We start from the raw sequence: 10,783 nt of genomic DNA on the forward strand, positions 1-10,783 counted from the left end.
ATGGGGGTGGTTGGCACCCTATGTTCACTATGCCACCACTCTCTCTGGGCCAACCAAGTGCCCCACATGTGCAATTCTGGGGCTGCTGAAACCTCCATTCTTCACTATGGGGGAAAAGAGTAAACTTCACTTCAAAAATCAAATAATATTGAGCCCTTTGCCCAATCACTCTGAAACCTAGGTGGTAGCAGGCACCCATTGGGGCACTACCACCCAACCCACTCTTTCCCCTCCAAAATAACATCAACATCACACATCTACAACACCTGCAGAGCTTTGCAAAGAACAAGTTTTGGTCACGCACATTCACATCCCCCACAGAAATGCAATTTATCCACACAAAAGAGTGTGGAAACAACAACTAACAACAAACACCACACATAAATTTTTAAATTCAATTGCTGCAACCCCAAAGCCCATGCTCCACTGCTGCAACCCCAAAGCCCATGCTCCACTGCTGCAACCCCAGACCCTGTGCTCCACTGCTGCAACCCCAAAGCCCCGTGCACCCCTGCTGCAACCCCAAAGCCCCGCGCTCCCCTGCTGCCACCCCAGACCCCGCGCTGCACTCCCCAACCCCAGACCCCGCGCTCCCCTGCTGGCCAATCTGCAGGCTGGAAGGGCCAGAAATTCAAACAGATGTCAACACTCAAAATGGAGACTGAAGGAGAAAGATTTTTTGTGATTGCAAAATGGAGTTCCAAAACAGCCAAAACAACAAAACGTTTTGTATCCGAAACAGGGACATTTTGTTTTGGCTACAAAATTTTCTGTTTTGTGCATTGGGTGTTTTGCTTTGGCTACAAAACAGCCGAAATGGCCTGTTTTGTGCACAAAACGTTTTGTATCCGAAACAAAATGCACATCCCTACTTTATGGTTAGTTGAGAAAAATCAGTGATTAAGGGTCACAGGTAAGATGAATGGATATTTTAGCTGCAGGCTGTAGTCCTGTGTACGTGGGTTTGATTCCCGTTCTTATCAAACTCTGAGGTGATACCAGCCAAATTGCAAATGTGGAGAAGCATTTTCAGGACGTCAGGGCTTCTCCCATTTTCATATAACAGACGTTAGATAGAAGTCTGCTGGATTGGGCAATTAGCAGGTAATTGTTTGTAGGATAAAAGCCTACCTATTTAGAAAGGCTTTAGCTTAATTAAAGTATTTGAGTTGCAATCAGAAGATGTGGATTAGTATTCTACAAGTTTTATAGAAAACTAAGAAGATTTCACTCTTATTTAGGGTTTTGAAGGTTCTTGGTTTAAAATGTTATCCTAAGTTTCTTATAATATTGTTGGAGTGATGGGTAATATAAGTATCAAGGAAATGAGTGGAATTATTGTAAGTAGTGTTTGAGTATTTGGCTTGAATCGCTATTTATATGGTATTGGTGTTGTGTTTGGAGGTAAAGTTAGAGTGGCGGTATATGATAATCAGAGATAAAAGAAGAGGCTGAGTAGGGTTGAAATAGACATAATAGATGCTATTAGTGTTATGTGTTGGGTTACAAGTTCTTGTAAAATTAGTCATTTTGGCATAAATCCTGTTGGGGTGGTAGTCCTCCTAGTGATAGAAGGATTATTATTGTAATAATTGATAGTGATGGTGAGCTTGTTCAGGTTATTATTATGTTTTGAATTGGTTTTGATTTGGTGGTAGTTAATAGAAATATTTAGTGTTATAATAATGTTTTTTAAATTAAAAAATTAAAAACATTATTTATTTATTAAATTTATATATTGCCAGACTCCAAAGGCTCTAGGCAGTTGCAGTTTATCCTAGGTGGGCGATTGACAAAAATGCTATGGTTTTTTGTAGTTGTGTTTGGTTTAGTCCTCCTCACCTGCCTGTGAGAACTGATATAATACCTATAGTCATTAGTACTGTAGGGCTTACTTTATCGTGTGTTAATAGTAGCAAGGCTATTGGTGCTAGTTTTTGTCAGTTTGCAATAATTATTGCCGCTTTGTTTGTTGTACCTTATAATACTTCTGGCAATCAAAAGTTGGGGGGGGGGCAGAAGCCCCATCCACACACATTGGTGGCTAAAGGTATCTTTTCGCAGTTCTCAGTGGGGCAGGGGTGGGCATGGGGTGGCGGCAGAAGCCGCCCCAAAATGCGGGGGGGGGGGGCCATGGCGGGGGGCTCATGGTGGGGGCAGTCTGGGCACCAGTTTCGCCTAGGTGTGCCACTGCTTGAGTGAGGAAATATTTGGTTAAGTCTTCTGTGGCTCAGAGATGATGTTTTTGTGCTATGAGTGGGATGATTGCTAGTGTATTAATTTCTAGTTTGGTTCAAGCCATTAGTCAGTGGTAGCTAGATATTGTAATGATTGTACCTGTGGCTTACCTTGATAAAATAATATTTATTTTTATTTATTTATTGTTGCATTTATATACTGCCTTTCGTTAAAAGACAACCCCAAGGCGGTTTACAAAAAGTTAAAACATACAATAAAAGACAATAAAAATATTAAGCTAAATATATATATATAAAAACAGACCAAATTTAAAATCTATAAAACAATTGATAGTACAATAGGGCTCATTCGTATAGGAAGGGTTTAAACCAACATTTTGGGTTTTTTTTAATGATTGTCTGTTAGTTTTTTGTTTTGTTGTACAGAGCATCTGAATAGGGAGGCATTAAAATAAATAAATAAATAAATAGAATCACAAAAAATGATTCACGTACAACTCCATTATGCAGTTAGACACCATTATGCAGGTCTGAATTTTCCTTAAAGAAAAAAATGAAAAAAACAAGGCCCTGCAGTATTTCCTTTCCCATTTTTTCTTATATTCTAGGCTTCTCGAAGTCCCTTCACTGAGGATTCATTAGTACTTTTAGACTCTTTAACTGTTTCTTAGCGGCCAAAGGCAGGATTGGCTCCAAGTCTCAGGGGCCCCTGCGCTTCCCTGCATCCACCTCCTATGCTGCTGTCTCCTTCTGGACATCCCATCTGCAAGTGGAAATGATGCAGGACCCTATGGGGGGAAGCTCCATTTGCAGATGAGACCCCCCAGGAGAAGACAGCAGTGATTAGGCTGAGAGAGACACTCAGTGGCTACAGGTAGGCTATGGGTACTTTAGGGATTGGCAGTGGACCCTCTGAGGATCTGGGGCCTTGACTAAATCAACACTGCATTTCAGAAATAAAGCCTTCTTCTTGGGGATGCATTTCCCAGATTATTTTCTTGTTCCATTAACAGTTTCCCCTCAGTTTTATTTGGCTTCATTTCCTTTTTTTTCCAAACCCTTTTTTTATTCTATGCTTTTAGATTGTAAGGCTGTGTTCTTTCTACTGTATTTTTTTTTTAATTGTACAGCACCTAGGGGGTTGAGGTGCTTAATACATATTAAATAACTATAATGATGATTTTGATGTTTAGTCAATGTCTTGCTTTGCATCAAGACAGGAGTCCACCATGACCTGTGAAAAATTCTCAGTGCATTTTCCACCCAGAATACTGGGATATGGTAGAAGCCAATCAGAGTATGCCATTCATAATTTCCCCAGCATTAATATTAAGCAAGAGCTCAGCAAGGTGTACTGAACAAGCAAGTCACTGAACAGTTTGAATACGAAGAACCATAATGCCAAGCTCCAAGAATTAGGGATGTGGGGGCGGGAAGAATTAGGAGAAGACAGAGATGCATAATGACATACCTCAGCATTCTCATCCTGTGTGGGAGGATAGTAGCCACAGGGGGTTCTGATCTGGATTGGGGTCACAGTGTGTGAGAGAAGGGATTTAAACCCTTTCCTGTCACATTGTGGTCTCTGCAGAAATCGCCCATCTGCTGTTGCTCTCCCCAGGAAGGGAAGCTATTGTTGCTAAATTTGGACTATGGTTTCCCCTGTGACACTCTATGGATGCAAAAGCTGGACTTTGAAGAAGCAAGACAGAAAAAGCATTGACACTTTTGAACTCTGGTGCTGGAGAAGACTTTTGAGGATACCATGGACAGCCAGGAAAACAAACAAATGGATCATAGAACAAATCGATCCAGATGTTTCACTCAAGGCACAAATGACCAGGCTCAAACTATCATACATGGGGCAGATTATGCGAAGATCCAGCTCCCTTGAGAGGTCCATAATGCTGGGAAAAGTAGAAGGAAAGAGAAGAAGTGGATGACCAGCAGCAAGGTGGATGGACTCGATTACAACAGCAATGAATGGACCACTGAGAGACCTTAAAGGTCAAGTTGAAGAAAGATCATCCTAGAGAGAATCTATCTATGTGGTCACTAAGAGTCAACACCGACTTGATGGCAGTTAATCTCTATCTCTATCTCTATCTCTATCTCTCTATGAATGAATATAAAAGTAGTCTCTCCTCTCATTGGAAACTCCACTTTGCATAAGAAAACAAACCCTGTAAAGGGCTGCCTTGGGAATATCCCACTCATTCAGGAAAGTGGAGACTGCAAAACTATCATGTTTCCTCTCAAGGGTGTCAGAAGAGGAAGGCTCTGTGACAGAGATGCAGTTAAGCAATGGATGAAGTGGAAGGAATCAGGGAGAGAGGGAGAAGGATAGAGTTTGCTCCCTTGGGCGGGGGGAGCAGAGACATTGGGACAGATGTTTTGAAAAGACAGCAGAAAAACAAGCATATCATAGTCTCAATTGTTTGTTTCTCAGTGGCAACCTTTTCTTTTCTTTTTCCTGCTCTAGAAAACAAACCAGTTTTACAAGTCTTTGTCCAACTTGGCTCTCATTGAATCTTGCAGGGTTTTATTACATGGTGAAGAATCTCCCCACCACACAGCCAACAGCATGACAAAAAAACAAGCCTTGTTTTGTGGCCAGGGGGTGATGCGGCTCCAGGAAGGCAGCTGCCGCCTGAGCTACAGAGCAGCAAGGAGGCTGGTTGCCTGACAAGTCCAATTACATCCGTGGACACCTCTCTGCCTTCCCTTCATGTGCCACACAGTTGGTGCCAGGGCAGTCAACCAGCACTGATGACGGTACTGCCTTGCGGCTGTCTGACAGGAAATCAGACTGATGGACTGAAACAACTAATTTCCATGTGCATAGAGTTGCCATGACCCTCCAAATTCCGTGTTTTGCTCTGATTTTAAGCATCTCACCCAGATTGCTTAGCCCACTCAGATTCACCCGGATTTCAGCTTTCCTTCTAAAAATTGAAAATTTAAAAAGCTGCATAAGAACAACCCTGTTGGATCAGGCCCAAGGCCCATCTAGTCCAGCATCCTATTTCACACAGTGGCCCACCAGATGCCGCTGGAAGCCCACAGGCAGAAGTTGAGGGCATGCCCTCCCTTCTGCTGTTACTCCTCTGCAACTGGTACTCAGAGGCATCCTGCCTCTGAGGCTGGAGGTAGCCTATAGCCCTCCAACTAGTAGCTGTTGATAGACCTCTCCTCCATGAAGTTATCCAAATCCTCTTAAAGCCATCCAGGTTGTTGGCTGTCACCACATCTTGTGGCAGAGAATTCCACAAGTTGATTATGCATTGTGTGAAACAGTATCTCCATTTCTTGGTCCTAAATTTTCTGGCAATCAATTTCATGGGATGGCACCTGGTTCTAGTGTTATGTGAGAGGGAGAAGAAATTTCTCTCTATCCACTTTCTCCACACCATGCATGATTTTATAGACCTCTATCATGTCTCCCCGCAGTTGTTTTTTTTCTAAACTAAACAGCCCTAGGTGTTGTAGCCTTGCCTCATAAGAAAGGTGCTCTAGGCTCCTGATCATCTTGGTTGCCCTCTTCTGCACCTTTTCCAGTTCTACAATGTCCTTTTTTAGATGTGGTGACCATCTAAAAAAGCTAAGTTCTAGCCCATGTAGAAGTGGAGTTATGGAGCAAAACGTGCAGTCACTATTCTGCTCAAAAATTATTTTCAAGCCAATTTGCCTAATATGCAGATTAGGCACCTAGATTTGAAAAGCCAGGATATGGCAACCCTACGACGTGGACCTCCCCCTTTCTTTCAAACTGTCACCAAAATGGACTTGGCCACTGGCTTTTGTTAGGGGCAAGACTAAGGCTGGAACAAACAGGGGGCATCACTGAACAGCTGTAAAGAGCAGACATGGAGGCACAGTCGCAAGCTGAAAAGTAAAGGGAGGGGTGCTGAGTAAAAGTAAAAGTAAAGGGTGCAAGAGAGGGGTGCTGAAGCCTTCTTCCAGCCATCACTTTCTTCCCACCACTGTGGCAACCCCTCCCTTCAGGCAAACTATTGGGGGTTGTAATTTTTACCCCCCTCCCAGTTAATTAGCCGAGCACTAAAGAAGCTACCCACTCCAATTACAGTGTTTAGTTGTTGCAGTTATTTAGAGAAGACACATGGAGATTCTTGAAGAACTAAATACTAAGTATTTATTGGTGAAGTACACCTTTGAATAGGAAAGACCTAATCCATAATCTAAAGAACTACATAATGAATGGGTAGGGAGAGAGAAATATGTTTCCATACAGTATGTTCTCTAAGAGGAAAGGAAGGGAATCTGACTCTCACAGGAAATATCTGAAGAGTCATATCAGGAGTCATAGAGTAGAGACAGGTAGATCAGCTAGGGAGACCCATACTCACTATCTCTACTCCTGACACCCCTAGTGGTCATTAGGATAGTTGGTGCAAAAGGTTGATGCACTGGAACTCCATCTCCAACACAAACTCCAGCACTGGAAAGCAATCCCAGTTAGAGGGGGGGAGCATGAAGGAGGGGCAAACCCTCCCTCTTAGTTGTCCCCCTCCCCAGTTGGTCTTTTCTTTCCCAGTCTTGGAGTTTGGCCAAAGGGAGGGATTGTAGAGTGGTGAAGAAATTGGCAGGCGGAGGAAGGGCTTAGCAAGTGCTCCAGCCAACCACCCATTCCCTTGAAGTCACTCCTGCTCACCCACAGAAGTGAATGGTCACTGCAAACCACTGCTGAGCACTACAGATGTCCAGTAGTTTGAAGACACAAGTACATGCATCCTTTGTGGTACATACAAATTATCTCAAGAACTGCCTTCTCCTGGTCAAGCTGGCCTGTGACTTTAATTCCTCTGCAGAGGCCCTCCTTCCTCAGCATCAGAGGTACGGTGAATATCCATGAGGGTTGTGGCAGCCACCCTATGGAATGGCTGCCCTTAGGGTTGCCAACATTATGTTCTCTGAATGCGGGTCATAAGGGGCGGGGAGGCTCAGGGGTGGGGTTGTGCCATTTTGAAAACTGACACAAATGCTGAGGACAGTGTTGTAAGTAACATACTAAAAGTCCTGAATATTCTGAGTTGAGCTTTGGCCACTATCCTGGGATAATGGTAGCCAAAATCATCTCTCTCTCTCTCTCTCTCTCTCTCTCTCTCTCTCTCTCTCTCTCTCTCTCTCTCTGTCACACACACACACACACACACACACACACACACACACACACACACACATCCTTGCTCCAATGGGAAAATATTAAATATGGAAATTGTAGAGTATCAAATTCTCAATATAAATGTGAAATTCAATGACCTCCAACATTTCTGTTTAGATGAAGGAATGTTTCACTACCTGCATATACTTTCTCCTCGGTTTGCAGTACAATATGAACCTGCTCCTTTCCCACTTTCTCTTTTAAATGAAGTGGTCATACATTAAACAAATAAAACCCCATTGTACGATTTTTTAAAATTCTACAACAGTGATCAATGATGGTGATGCATCGTACGATGCTGTTGCTTTGGCACGAGAGCATTTCCTTTTAGTCTTGTACGGTGCACCAGAAAAAGAAATCTCTGTTCATTTATAACAACTGCTTTACAAGGTTTGCCACAAGAAATAAACTTCTACTTGCTGCATTACTGCATACTGAAACTGCATCCCACCAGCATGCTTTCTGAGTATACCAACAAGTCTAGCAGTGTCTGTTTGCTAAAAATGAGCCAAAAACTACTGTGCTGTTCAACATTTTCATAAATGACTTGGAGGAGGGAGTAGAGGGAATGTGTATGAAATCTGCAGAAGACATGAAATGGGGGGGGGGGGTAGTTAACACCTTAGAAGACAGAATCAAGATTCAATCTGATCTGGACAGGCTCTAATACTGGGCCAAAACCCATAAGATGAAGTTCAACACGTGCTCACAAACAGAGTCCTTTCTCATGATCAGTGGGAAAGGGATCTGATTTGCAGGGGAGGGAGCTTTAAAATGCTTACCTCCACAGCAGATGATCAAGGGCTCCTTCCTGGGCAGGAGGATCACCCGCCCAGATGATTGCTGGCAACTGCCGGCAGCATGGAGGGTTGGGGACTGGGATGCGCGAGAGCATAGCGGATTATAGGGATCCTCCTAGCACTGGCTGGGAGGCTTCTTGTTTGCAGGTGCTGTTGGAGATGGAGTTCCAGTGCATCGATCTTTTGTACCAACTTTCTTAATGACCACTAGGGGCATTGGGAGTAGAGGTCACTAGTGAGGGTCTCCTTACCTGTCCGTGCTTGCCTCTTCTCTATGACCCTTGTCTTGACTCCTCAGGTATTTCCAGTGGGGAGTCAGTCCACTTCCTTTCCTCTTGGAGAGTAGATGGAAACATATCTCTCTCCCCTCACCTATCATTCATTCATTGCATTTCTATACCACCTAGTATAGAAATCTCTAGGCAGAGAGATTATGTAGCCTTTAAACAGGACTAGGTCTTTACTATACAGAATGTACTTCACCAACAAACCTATTTAGTATAGATTGTACTACAATCTCCATGTGTGTTCTTTAGATGACTGCAACAATGGGCATATTCAGAGTATGGATTCCATTAATATATGAGCAGTTGGAAATGTGGTGAATGATTCATGTAACTGCATGGTAAGTGTGAGTTGCAAGCTCAGAGCATAATGATGGGGCCACACAATGCTTTGCCTCATGAAAAAGCTATGTAAAAATCCACTCCATCTAGTTTTCAAACCTGGAACTTGTCCGGCTCTTCTGCTCCAAAGGTCCTACTATAAACAAATGCGGTGATTGCCATTCTCCATCCTAAAGGGTCATTCATCCCAAAATAAAGGGCAAATTGAATGGTTAGCAGACAAGGCAATGAGCCATATAAGGTGATAAGGTGACGTTAGTGGATCAAGCCCTTATGCCAGTCAAGAGTGTACTCCTATATGACTGTGCCCTAGAACAGTTGGTCTTGGAACCAACCAGAGAGAAGGCGACCTTGGACTTAATCCTGAGTGGCACCTAGGACCTGGTGTGCCATTATCATCGACCCTTTAGGGAACAGTGACCACAGTGCAATCAAAATATACATGTGGGGAGAGAATCAGCAAAGAAGTCTAACACAGACACTTTGAATTCAGCAGAGAAAACTTATCCAAAATGAGGCGTATGGTGAAAAGAAAGCTGAAAGGGAAAATCAGGAGGGTCACTTCACTCCAGAGTACATGGAGTTTACTCAAAACCACAATACTAGAAGCCCAGTTAGATTGTATACACAAAAGGAGGAAAGGTACCACTAAGTCCAGGAGGATGCCAGCATGACTAACAGGTAACATCAAGGAAGCCATAAAGTGGAATAAGACTTCCTTCCGAAATTGGAAGGCCTGTCCAAATGAAGAGAACAGAAAGGAACACAAACAATGGCAAAAGAAATGCAAGGTGACAATAAGGGAGGTGAAAAGAGAGTTTGAGGAACATTTAGCTAAAAGCATCAAGGGGAAAAACAAAAACTTATTTAAATGCATCAGAAGCAGGAAACCTGACAGAGATACATTTAGACCATTAGACAATGAGGGAGTGAAAGGGATTATTAAGAAGGATATGGAGGTTGCAGAGAAGCTAAATTAGTTCTTTATGTCCGTCTTCATGGCAGAGGATACTGAGCATATACTTGTTCCTGAACCTGGCTTTTTGGGGATAGAGGCTAGAGAACTGAGTCAGATAAAAGTGACAAGAGATGATGTTCTAAACTGTCTGGAAAAATTAAAAACCAGCAAATCACCAGGGCCAAATGGCATCCATCCAAGAGTCCTCAAAGAACTCAAATGTGAAATTGCTGACCCCCTTGCAAAAATATATAAATTACCCCTGCAATCTGGCTCTGTACCGGAGGACTGGAAAGTAGCAAATGTAACACCGATTTCCAGAAAGGGATCTGGGGCAATCTGGGAAATTACAGGCTGGTTAGTTTTTACAGAGTTTTAGAGTTTTCACAATGGAGGGAAGTAAGAAGTGGGGTCCCTCAGGGGTCTGTACTGGGACCAGTCCTTTTTAATTTATTAATAAATGATCTAGAAGTTGGGGTAAGCAGCGAGGTGGCCAGATTTGCAGATGATACCAAACTATTTAGGGTAGTGAAATCCAAAACAGATTATGAGGAGCTCCAAAAGGATCTCTCCAAACTGGGTGAATGGGCGACAAAATGGCAAATGTGGTTCATTGTTGGCAAGTGAAAAGTGATGCACATTGGGATGAAAAAACCCAACTTCAAGTATATGTTGATGGGATCTGAGCTGTTGTTGACTGACCAGGCGGCTTTACACACATGGCTTCTACCTCGAATCTCCTCCGAGAGTGAGTGAGTGTGTGTGTGTGTTCACACACCAGCCAAACTTACCCCAAGGTCCTTCTGACATCCTTGGACCCACTGCACACACAAATCAGGCTTTTTCTTGCAAATTCTAGCTTTTCTTGAGCTATCTCCAGCTTTTTAAAATGCTGGTTTTAATCTACTTTTTCTGACAACACTTTTTCTGAAAAGGAGTAAATAGAGAGAGGCACTAACATAGAATCATTAGCATGATAAGAAGTATACTCTCTTTACAAATGCAGATGTAGCTCTTCA

At 43.0% G+C, this 10,783-nt stretch overlaps 1 pseudogene; it reads right to left on the minus strand.

The window, feature by feature from the left end:
• Window positions 1-1,372: 1,372 nt before the first annotated feature.
• LOC128343663 (NADH-ubiquinone oxidoreductase chain 2-like) lies at window positions 1,373-10,574 on the minus strand (annotated as a pseudogene).
• Between the last annotated feature and the right edge of the window lie 209 nt (window positions 10,575-10,783).

Source organism: Hemicordylus capensis, chromosome 2, assembly GCF_027244095.1.
Source record: "Hemicordylus capensis ecotype Gifberg chromosome 2, rHemCap1.1.pri, whole genome shotgun sequence".
Taxonomy (NCBI): domain Eukaryota; kingdom Metazoa; phylum Chordata; class Lepidosauria; order Squamata; family Cordylidae; genus Hemicordylus; species Hemicordylus capensis.